The following is a 12,550-nucleotide window of genomic DNA, read 5'->3' as shown; positions in this document are numbered from 1 at the left end:
AGAGAATCAGACACCGCTTAGTGACTAAACGAAAACAACAGACGACAATGGGTGAAGCCATTTAGTCCCTTTTAAAGTGACAGGTAAACTCGAGACTTGGACACAAATCCTAACCCTGCCCAAACATACATCCTCTGTACAACGGCTTTAAGAGGGTAAATGAGGAACTTTAGTACTTTCTATATTGCCTGGCTTTGAATAATTGGATTTTGTTACATTTCTCCATACTGTGTTCACTATAAATTAGTCTTCTTTTTCCTTGAGCATACTCTATTTTCTTATATATGTATTTGGAGCTATTAAAATGGAATATTTCAATTAGCTGGAATAGGGTATTTGAATAATATATAGTCAGGTTATGGAGTCAAACCATTAATAAGCCAACAACTTCCTTAACTATCAACTATCTTTCAAAATTGATAGTAACACAAGGTAGTTACTGGTCAGTTACAACTGACAACATTTGCTCTTTATCTGAAATATAAAAAATAAAATAAAAATAACTAAAAATAAAAAGAGAAAAAGCATCAGTAGCCCACCAGAAGAACAAAATGTCTTCAAAATTTCTGAAGAAGCAGATTCTCCAGGTCTGTCAAAAAGGACTAGAACTACTTTTTTTTTTTAACTTTTTATATTATACTGAGGTATACCCAGTTAACAATACTGTGATAATTTCAGGTGGATAGCAAAGGGATACTTATACATGTATCCATTTTCCTCCAAACTCCCCACTCCCCCCACCCCATCCAAGCTGCCACATAACACTGAGCAGAGTTCCCTGTGCTACACATAGGACACACTTTAAACATAGCAATGTGTCCATGTCAATCCCAAACTCCCCAACTATCCCCTCCCATTCCTTCCTCCTTGGTAACCCTAAGTTCAGAGAACTACTTTCTTGAGTGGGTAACAACGTGATGACATTTTAAATCCTTCACCCTAAAAAAGCGTCTTTGGTATTAGAAAACAAAACACAGCATTTTCCCTTTGACGATCAGAGCTGTCTGTGTCAATCTCCCCCGACTGAGGCCAGCCAGAGTAAATAGATGTTTCAATGGGTGGAGAAGTCACACTGGCCTCCACTGGTACACAAAGAGCTGACAACCCCTGCTGGGGCCATCTGAATTCTAAATGACCAAGCAGAACTATTGTAGAAGGCTCCTCCCTTCTAGGGCCAGCCTTGGGCAAGATTTTGAAATATGAGGAAGCTTGTCCTGGACCACACTGGGCATCTCCCCATCCCTAGGCACCCTGACTTACATCCCAGTTGAGTGTCCTGAAATCTCCCCACTCCCTGGTCCAACCCTGCCCACCCAGGACTCCTTCCTTCAAGGGCTGGGGCCCTAAGCTCAGCCCCCCTCAAAGATTCTGAGGATGCTGAGACATCGATCAAATAACCTGCCCAAAGCACACAGCTAGAGAGCTAGAGGCCTGATTTCAAATTTGGTGCTCTTTCTATTGCCTACAGCACGTTAAATTGTTCTCTGGCCTAAGTGATTAAAAATTTACTATTTTATTCATATTTTTAAGCTCGAGAATTGACAAATTGTAATGATCTTTATTCTTTCAGAATCAAATCATCACAGACATTTTGTTTCAGCTCCTGGAGGAATTTTTATTTATTTATTTTGTTGAGCTTTTTATTTTGTATTGGGGTGTAGCCGATTAACAGTGTGGTAACAGTTTCAGGTGAATAGTGAAGGAACAGCCACACATGTATATGTATCCATTCTCCCCCAAACTCCCTCCCATCCTGGAGGAATTTTTAAATGCTTTAAACTGTTAGTATATTAAAAGGATTTCTAATACTAACATGGTTCCCAAACAATCTTTAGCAAAATTTAGCACAGTTTATATCCATACACACACACACACACACACATATATAAAATTGGAACCCATTAAAATAATTAAAATCTTTTTTTCATTGGCCATAGCATAATTTTTGCATCTTTTCTTGGCAATTCAAAAGTAATTTTATTCTTGGAAATACAACAGTCTTATGGATCGCAAGTAAAGAGACAATCACTTCTGTAGCAGCTTCCAAGTTTGATTTCTGAAACATCACCCACAGACTCCATCTCAACATACAAAGAATACTCACCTGAGACCTTTGTCCCTTGTACTGCACAGATGATTTCTTATATCCCTGGACTTAAAAAGCACTTGTAAAATGATGCTCATGTATCGGTGATTTATTTTTCAAATCCTGGTTAGCTAAAGACTCTTTTTGTGCATTTTGCATAGAGATGCTGTTGTTCAGAAACAAATCCACACAGTGAGATCCAACGGAGCTGAGGAAAATAGACCCTGGACTCAGCACTGGTGCTGCCCGAAGAAAAGAGAGGTGTGTGTGCCTTGGTGTGATGTGTGTGTAACTAGATAGTCAAAGTGTTTAGTGCAAGATTAAGAAGTGTCTAAATTCCATCCTCTGATTTCAAATGAAAACTGCAGATTTTTCCCCAGAACTGGCAGCCTGCCATCACCACAGGGCTTAAAGCAGCTCAGGGCTTTGGGGAGAGGAGGGAAGAGACTTCACACACGGAGCGCTCACCGCCTGCGGCATCACCTTCGGTCTCCTGGTTTTAGCCTGAATTCCACTGCCAGACTCCCTAGACTTTCAACTTAAGCTAGCAAAGAAATAATTAAAAAGATATATGGGCTTTTAAAAATATTTACAGAGGAAAGACATTCTAAAATATTCTCTGTGATCTGAATTCTCCCTCATCACAATCTTGATATATAGCAGAGGCTCTGGACACTATTTTAGGCTAATACTAGTTTTCTGCAGTCTTTGCATAACTTACATAAACATATCCCAGATTCGTTTGACTGGCTGTGAAAGTGGTCAAGAAAATGATAAAATAACATTTTTTTAAGGTGAAGGTTCTATATTTGAATTCTTTTTTTTTTAATTTTAATTTTTTGGCTACACCATAGTGTGGCATCTGGGGATCTTAGTTCCCTGACCAGGGACTGAACAGGTGCCCCCAACATCGGGAGCACAGAATCTTAACCACTAGACCACCAAGAAAGTCCCCTGAATTCTTATTTTAACGTTTCTTCCCCACTTTCTTCCACACCACAGTGACTTCAATAAGCACCTTGGGTCACTTTATAGATATTCTCACACAAAATCTCCTCCATTCAAGAGGGTCACATTGTATTTTCAAAAAAACTTCAGATGGAGTTTCTCATGGAAACTCTCAAGTCGGACATCTGCAAAATAGCAATCATGGATATTTGTGCCTTTGCATTTGTTCAGCATCACAATGAACACTTGCTAGTCCTTATAAGAATTACAAGGTCTCATCTGGTCCCTGAAACTCAAGTGTCCCCATTTCAAAGCTGGGCAGTTTGAGGCTTAGGCAAGCTATGTAACAAGTTCAAAGTGACTCAAGTGGAAATACAAGAGCCAGGATTCTGTGTTCTTAACCATTGCCTTATACCTTAACATTTCAAGGAAAGGAGAATAAACAGTTTTCTCTACAAGGAAGAAATACTTTCTGCAGCCTAGGATCCTACTCCATAGATCAGAGCTATATTTCTAGTGAATTCCTAACATTTCAACACCTAACATCCTTATTTCAAACTGAGATCAACTAGGGGCAACTTAGCATCAACAAAACAAAAAATAAAAACATCAAAAAAAAGAAAACAAAACTCAAAGGCGGACAATGTGTTATATTGGCAGCTTTTAAAAAGTTTTTCAAAAATAATCAAAGATGAAAAAATTACGTTTGTGAAAACATCAAGCTAAATCCAAGTCTGGAAGCATAAAGCATTGAGCAACTTCTTTGTAAAGAAAATGGAAACCAGGTCGATTTTTCAAATAGGACAAATATTGTTCTTTGGAAGGGAAACTTGTTGCTGAATCTCACCATGGAGCAAAAGGCTTATAAACTTTAGAAAAAAAATAAAGTTCACATGGAAACAAAAACACAACAGAAACTTCAATATGGAGACCGACAGACGCTGCACGTCTTCCCAATTATTTTCAAAGCCATCGTTGGCTATTCAAATGTCCATGGAGAAGTAATAAAATACCAACAATTCTGGTATTCCAGGGGAAATGCTTATGCTCAAGCTTTTAAACTTTGTTTTTGTAAAATTTACAGAGACGATTAATGGAACTGATGACTTACAAGACAGCTCTAGGAATGGACTAGAAAACTTCTAAAAGATGAGAATCACTCAGTCATGAGGACCACATAGTAATATGGGTTTTTACTGTGTACCAGGTACCATTTTTATGCTTTAAAAAAGTTAACTCATGTTTTTAGGGGAGAATGGATACATGTATATGTGTGGCTGAGTCCCTTTGTTGTCCACTTGAAACTATCACAACATTATTAATTATTAACATTATTAACAACAACTGTGTTGTTGTTGTTTGGTCACTATGTCGTGTCTGACTCTCTTGTGACCCCAAGGACTATAGTCTGCCAGGCTCCTCTGTCCATGGGATTTTCCAGGCAAGAATACTTGAGTGGGTTGCCATTTCCTCCTCCAGGGGATCTTCCTGACCCAGGGATTGACCCTGGCTCTCCAGGTTGCAGGCAGATTCTTTACCATCGGAGCCACCTGGGAAGCCCTGTTAACCAGCTATACACCAACAGAAAATAAAAAGGTTTTAAAAGATTAGTCCTTTCTAGGGTTTCATATAAATTGAATCTGTATATAATCTTTTGTGTCCGGTTTTATTCAGAAAAATTATTTTACAAATCATTCATACTGTGTGTATCAGTGGTTCTTTCAGTATTTCACTGTATGGATATACCTCAATTTGTGCTTCCATTCACCTTCTGATGGACATTTATGTATAATAGTTTCCAGTTTGGAGCTAATCTGAATAAAGCTGCCATGAACCAAAAAAAAAAAAATTAACTCATTTAATTCTCATAACAATTCTAAAAGGTAAGTATTGCTATTCTATTTTACACTTAAGAAAAATGAGGCACACAGGAGGGAAGTAGCTTTCAAAGTCATCTAACTATGAAGTGGTGTAACTGGTATATAATCCAGACAGTCTAACTCTGGGGCTGAAATGTTTACTCCCTCTGCTACACTAATTCCCTGCAGCTGAGCTCTGCGTGTAAAGACAGGGATTGTCCCCACATAACTGGACTATTAGTGGGTAGGAAATATAAATAGCTGTCATGTTCCTTCTGCAAAGGCTCTTATATAGACTAGACTTGTGACACCTCTGTCTGATGGTTCACAGCCCATCACAGCTTTCAAGAGTGAAAGCTCCTAGCTAAACTGTGGGAAGCACATGGAAAGGCAAAGATGAGTGAAGCAATAAACATATACAAAGCTGTACCAATTTGGTGGGGAATGACTTCTAAACTCTTGTTTGATAAAGCCTTCATTTTTTAAAGTCTTATTTGCATCTTTTGCCATTTCAGACGGTAAAGCGTCTGCCTACAATGCAGGAAACCTGGGTTTGATCCCTGGGTTGGGAAGATCCTCTGGAGAAGGAAATGGCAACCCACTCCAGTATTCTTGCCTGGAAAATCCCATTTTTTCAGGAGCGTGGTGGACTACAGTCTGTGGGGTTGCAAAGAATCGGACACGACTGAGTGACTTCACTCTCTCACTCACTCACCATTTTACTCTGCCTCTCAAGCCAGTCCCAAGCTCCCTGAGATCATGACCTGGGCCATTCATGGTCCTGAATCCCCCTCATGGCTTTTGCAAAGCAGATGCTTCGTGGATGTGGCTGTGTGATTTACATGTGCTGCGCCCACCCTCCCACAGAGGCTGAGCACCAAGCTGGCTCTTGGTGGAAGTGAGGCATGAAGATGTGTGGAGAGAGGGGGTGAGAAGGCAGCCAAATGTTAGAGAACAAAGCCTTGGCAGCTGGGAAGAGACAGACCTCACGGGGAGTGGTGGGATGATCCAAGGAAGTACTGGACAATGACCAAATGGGGTAGTTACTGATGCAGGACCTCAGAGTCTATCCCACGGAATTCAGAGACTCTTCCATAGCCAATTTGGATCACTGGCTCATGACACAGGGGAGAAAAAGAGTCTGCCAAGGGCTTTGTTTGCTGACACGAGAGCTTCCAAGTCCCAGAGTCAAAGAGATCAGAAAAAAAAAGTCAAAGTCCAGAATCAGTTTCCAGGAACGGAGGAGACAGTGCTGAAGTCATTTTACTTAATAATATTTTCTTATTATAATGTGCTTGCTGCATGGGAGGCCACCAGTATGCAAATACATCTTCACACTCTTCTGACAAAGCAAGTAGAAGCATAAAGAATTACAGAGAGATAGTGAAGCACATACATCCACTTCTGTTCCCTAGTCTAATCAGCTCTGAGGAAGCTTCAACAAGTTCCCACCACTTTTTCAACAGAACTAATCTCACGTCCTGAGTCCAGAATGAGAAGTATAATCAAATAGAGAAGTGCATGAGGGGATAGAGCTTAGTAGCAGGGGGTGAAGCTGACCATGACCTGGACTGAATCTGGCTGGAAAAATCATTCACTAGTGTGAACGTGAGCAAATTGCTGAACCCCTTAGGATCTCAGTTGCTTCTTGTGTAAAATGGGGACAATCTGGCACTTACTGCACATGGTTGAGAGGATTAAGTGATAAAGTACTTATCCAAATGTCCAGATATCGCTCAGCCATATCTGACTCTTTGTGATCCCATGGACTGTAGCCCGCCAGGCTCCTCTGTCCATGGAATTCTCCAGGCAAGAATACTAGAGTGGGTAGCCATTCCCTTCTCCAGGGGATCTGCCCAATGCAGGGATCGAACCCAGGTCTCCTACATTGAAGGCAGATTCTTTACAATCTGAACCACCAGGATACATGTAGAGATCTTCAGACTTGTGTTTTCTTAGATTCTGTATTTGCCCATTTTGTATCCATTAATTCATCGGAAAAGACCCTGATGCTGAGAAAGATTGAGGAGAAGGGGGCGGCAGGTGAGATGGATAGCATCACTGACTCAGTTGACATGAACTTGAGCAAACTCCAGGAAACAGTGGCGGACAGAGGAGGGCATGCTGCAGCTCATGGGGTCACAAAGAATTGGGTTGAGAAGATCCCCTGGAGAAGGGATAGACTACCCACTCCAGTATTCTTGGGCTTCCCTTGTGGCTCAGCTGGTAAAAAATCTGCCTGCAATGCGGGAGACCTGGGTTTGGTCCCTGGGTTGGGAAGATCCCCTGGAGAAGGGAAAGGCTACCCAACAGCCAGTATTCTGGCCTGGAGAATTCCATGGACTGTATAGTCCATGGGGTCGCAAAGAGTCGGACATGATTGAGTGACTTTCACTTTCACTTTAGCGACTGAACAACAACAATCGTAGGGCCAAACAAACAGCCAGAGTTGTTTACATCTCCCCTGTGACCCAGAGTGTACTCTGAACCACCCCTTTATCTAACTCACACAAAACCCCAGGGTTAGGTATTAGACAAGCAGGGGAAGCCCGTATGTCCCAAGGCCAGCTAGAATTATTCAAACTAGCCAGTCCTAAGCTGTGGACCCTGCCCTGCGTGGGCAACCCCACGGAAACACCAATCAAGTCTGACCTAGGCTTTCCTTTCATTTCTTTCTGCCTCTTGGACAAAACTGGCGTGTCCCCATGTGGCCTTACATGGCATGCCAGCACCCCCACCCTTGGGAAATGTGAGTAATAAGAATCTTTTAGTGGCATTAGTCCCTCCATGTTATCATTCAGTCACTTCCATAAACGAAAATCCCATGAGTACAGTCATTGAGATGATGGACCTTATAAGCAATTGCTATAAAAACTTTTATAAAAGCCATAACCATAATGTTACATCTATGTGTCTTCTTTCCACCTTTCCTTTTCTTACTCTCAGTTTCAGAGTTTTGGGCTGAATCATGACAATAACCTCCTTAATATATTTTGTTAAATTCAATTTCTTGGTTCCTCAAGCCATATCTTTACACAGCTCTCTTCTAAAACTCAGAATGCAGGTCTACACTCTGCCAAGAAAGTCTGATATAGTTCCATGTGGTCTGCAGCTCAAGTCCACACTCCTTACCTTGGTAGTTGGCCTTCTAGTGTCTGGCCAGTTACTGCAGCTGTATTAGACTCCTCAATGCTCCCCATGAGTACTACCAGCTTTTCATGCCTCTGGGCCTTTGCTCAGGCTAGTGTCTGCCCTTGGGATGCTCTTCCCACTCTTCTCTAAGTATGGTACATGTGGCCTCTGAGTGAATTTGCTTCTATACTATAACTGCCCCGACAGTAAATAACCAAATTAATTTCAAGCCTTTGGTTTGACTTAGGGGAAATGCCATGCGTGAAAAAACGTTGGACGTGTAACAAGAGCAAATATTTACTTTCTATTAGCCCTAATTTCAGAGTTGAAAATACCTTCAATGGTTTGGAAGGCCCAACTCAAGTTCTATCTACTTGGAAAACTGTACTATCTCTTAAAATTAATCATTCCTTCCTCCAATATCCATTTACCATGTATTTAATTCTGTTTATTCATATTTGTTGCATTTCTTTACCTTTGTTTTCTCTAGGTCACAAATGCTCTTTTGGGGTCAAGGATAAGCCTTAGATAGATTTTAAAAGCTGTCATCATAGGAAAAAAAAATCTGTAACTACATGTGGTATTGAATGCTAACTAGACTTACTGTGGTGATCATTTTATAACATACCAAAATCAAATCATTATGGTGTCTGTCAATGGTATATGTCAATTATACCTCAATTTTAAAAAAGGAGAAGACTTAGTAATTCTGTAATAATTCTTTAATCTTTCTAGCATGCCCTTTAGTCTTACACATATGCAGTTCAGTGAATATTTATTGAATCATAAGCCCTATGATTATTCTAATTAAAATAAGGGGCTCTTATCAAATGGTAATGATAGCTAATCATGGGGAAATATGGGAAAAGGGATACATAGCTTGTCTAAACTAGTAAAATTAGTACAATTCAGAGTATGAGAGTCTATTAAATACCATCAGAAAACAGTCATAGGTATAGTAAATTATTTTCAATCATTACTGTCATATTCAGTACCATTCATTATAAAATGGAGTTAATTTTAATTTTGGCTTACAAAGATCAAACAATTTCATCTTATAGGCAAAACATACACCAAGCTGTGATTTCTCAGGGTTCATTTTACCCTTGCCTAATGTTGCACCCAAGAAATTAAAAGATGCTTGCTCCTTGGAAGGAAAGCTATGACAAATCTAGACAACATGTTAGAAAGCATACACATCACTTTGCTGACAAAGGTCCATATAGTCAAAGCTATGGTTTTTCCAGTAGTTGTGTACAGATGTGAGACCATAAAGGAGGCTAAGTACTGAAGAAATGATGCTTTTGAATTGTGGTGCTGGAGAAGACTCATGAGAGTAGTCCCTTTGCAAAGAGATCAAACGGGTCAATCCTAAAGGAAATCAGTCCTGAATATTCACTGGAAGGACTGAAACTGCAGCTGAAGCTCCAATACTTTGGCCACCGGATGTGAAGAGCAGATTCATTGTAAAAGATTTTGATGCTGGGAAAGATTGAAGGCAAAAAGAGAAGAGGGTGGCAGAGGATGAAACAGTTAGATAGCATCACTGACTCAGTGGACACGAATTTGAGCAAACTCTGGGAGATGCTGAGGAACTAGCAAGCTTGGCATGTTACAGTCCATGGAATCACAGCGAATCAGACACAACTTAGCGATTGAACAACAATAACAATACATGGGGTATGATTAAAAATTCCACTTGGAATTTAAAGAAGCCAAACAAGCTACCTGAAACTTGTCCTAGTCCTAAAGAAGGAGATGGGCCAGCTAAATAGGAACCCAGATCCACTCCTGGTCCCCATTCCTTCAAGCCTAGGCTGGAGCTGAATGAGGGGATCGGGTGTGGGTAAAATCATATTCTCTTTAGTGGTTACCTGAAACTTCCCCCGGCAGGTCCTCAATATCTGGTGGTGAGCTGACTTTATCATCTGACTCTGCTCCCAGCAGAACAGTTGAAAAAAGAAAGTTGGTGGAGATTTACAGCTACCTTTTCTTACTAGCTGGGTGGTTGAGCTTGGAAAGGAATGAGAACCATTCCATTCATACACGGAGAAGCTGTTTCCCAGCCGACATGATGAGGGAAATGGCGGTTTAGAAAGAATCTTAAAAATTACTCAAAGATGATTACAGGCTGTCACTGAGAAATGAGGAAGGAAAGGCTTTCTTTTCGACTATAGGGTGTCGAGTCCTACAGCCAGAAATTATTATTTTATATTGAGGCCAGTGGTAGTCTGTATGCCTTTGAAATGTGAAAAGCAATAATAACTTAAGCACCCGGTATGACTCATAAGGCATCAAGATAGATTATACAGGTTGGCCATGAAAACGAGGCTCCTGCCTTGACAACATTTTGCAGTTCATGTTTCTGAAGGCCCTGCCATCAAAAACAGTCACTCACTGAGTGCCAATCATAGAACACTGGCCATGGTGGATTTACAGCATCAAGCCAGAGGGCTCTAACTGGGCTTATCACCTACAGGAGGACTATAGGACAAGTGAATGGTGGGTGTGGCCTCTGCTATGCTGGAAATGAGTGACATGGCCAAGTTTTTCGGGCATTCACAGGCACTTCATTGAGGAGCAGAATTTCTGAAATAGCACATACACAAAAATGGACATGACTTCACTCAACAATGCAAGTCACTTTGTTGCGTTTTTAAAATATGCAAAATGCAAATGAACTTATGTATGAAATAGAAACAGGCTCACAGACATAGAGAACAGGCTTGTGGTTGCCAGGGGAGAGGGAGGGATGGATTGGGATTTGGGGATTAGCAGATGCAAACTGCAGTACACTGAATGGATAAATAACAAGGTCCTACGGGATAGTACAGGAAACTATATTCAATATCCTGGGATAAACCATAATGAAAAGAATATGCAAAAATGTGTCTGTGTGTATAAATGAATCACTTTGCTGTACAGTAGAAATTTACACAACATTGTAAATCAACTATACTGCAATAAAATTAGTGAAGAAAATGAATGTGCAAAAGTTTGTTCTTGGTTAGATGTTGAGAAAGTAGGCTGGGAATCATCTGCAGCAAAGGTATCCTTTGATGACTTATTTCCAGGTCCTCATGAAGGGCTTCATTTCGCCTCCCTCCTCCTTCTCATGTCCTTCACAACTTTTGAAACAGTCAAAGCATAATGAGAGCACATTTTAGTTAAGTGTGGGCTGCCACATAAGCATACATGTATATCCTTAGTTATCTGGATAGAACTGGAAGAAACATAGGTATATTTTGTATTTAAAGATGAACCCTGTGAATCACCCCACTCCACCCTTGCCTCCAGTTTCCCTACTTCAGAGAGGTGTCAAAAGGCTTCTTCAACTTGCAAGAGTTTCTGTTTCAGTCTGACTGCTCTTAATTCCTGAGCCCAGCACCAAAAAAGAGTAATGAGGTCAACAGAGCCAAGAGCAGCTATGAGCTGAAAAGACTTGTTTCATGTCACACTACTAAGCAGCTGGGATACTCTTTAATCATCCTAAAAAAAAAATCACCAAATAGGCTCCAAACTAGTATGAATTAGGCATTGTCAGATTTCCTGAGTTAACTTCGGACATGTCACAGTTTAACATATTATATATGCTACTCTACTAACACTCTACTCTCAATATTTAGTGATTCTATGGCATGTGAAATAAAATTCTAGGTGTGTGAAATAACTGCAGCTGGAAATTTTTACATCAAAAGAAAATACCATTGCTCCAGTAAAGAAAGAACTAAAGCATAAAGATTATATTACTTTTTATTTAAATTCTCTTTGCTGGTACCTAAAAGTAAAACCTTATAAACTATTCATCTTGTCCAGCTCAAGATAAATTTGTGGAATACTCTAGACCAGTTCTTGGACTAGACATGAGGGGATAAAAAGGATTTTTAAAAGATTAATCTATGGCCCCTGCCTTTAAAAAGCTAACTGAAAACAAATACCTTTCTAAGAGTCTTTTCAGACTTTAAATAAACATAAAAATACCAGTAGACCGAAAAATATCTCAAGGTTTTTCTATGACCAGGTTAGAAATTAAGATATATTTAAGGGAGGGAGAATAAAATAGAATTAAAACATACTATCCTTTCAGCCATAAAAAGGAATGAAGTTCTGATACATGTTGTGATGACTCTTGAAAATATTACTCTAAGAGAAATAAGCCAGATGTGAAAGGAAAAATATTGTATGATTCTATTTATATGCAATATCTAATCTAGGGACATATCTAGAGGCAGGAAATAGGTTAGAGGTGACCAAAGGTGGGGGCAGGAGAGAATAGGCAGTTACTGCTTCATGGTTACAGAGTTTCTGTTTGGGGTGACCAAAGTTTTACAAGTAGACAGTGGTCATGACTGTATCGAATTATGAATGTAATTAATACCACTAAATTGTACTCTTCTAAATAGTCAAAGATGGTGACTGTAGACATGCAATTAAAAGACGCTTACTCCTTGGAAGAAAAGTTATGACCAACCTAGGTAGCATATTCAAAAGCAAAGACATTACTTTGCCAACAAAGGTCCATCTA

At 40.0% G+C, this 12,550-nt stretch overlaps 1 protein-coding gene across 3 annotated transcripts in view; it reads right to left on the bottom strand.

The window, feature by feature from the left end:
• The window catches only part of PLEKHG1 (pleckstrin homology domain containing, family G (with RhoGef domain) member 1), a 250,271-nt gene that overhangs the window by 136,906 nt on the left and 100,815 nt on the right, over nucleotides 1-12,550 (bottom strand). Inside the window, exon 1 of one of the 3 annotated variants that reach the window (XM_010840820.1) lies at nucleotides 2,105-2,907. The exons of the other annotated variants lie outside the window; for them this stretch is intronic. The gene's annotated coding sequence lies outside the window, so the exon portion shown is untranslated. Of the gene's footprint in view, nucleotides 1-2,104; nucleotides 2,908-12,550 lie in introns of those variants that run through there. 3 annotated transcript variants of the gene reach the window in all.

Source organism: Bison bison, unplaced genomic scaffold, assembly GCF_000754665.1.
Source record: "Bison bison bison isolate TAMUID 2011002044 unplaced genomic scaffold, Bison_UMD1.0 scf7180017864148, whole genome shotgun sequence".
Classification (NCBI taxonomy): domain Eukaryota; kingdom Metazoa; phylum Chordata; class Mammalia; order Artiodactyla; family Bovidae; genus Bison; species Bison bison.
Note: the sequence above shows the minus strand (reverse complement) of the source record. Positions and strands in the feature narration are given on the sequence as shown.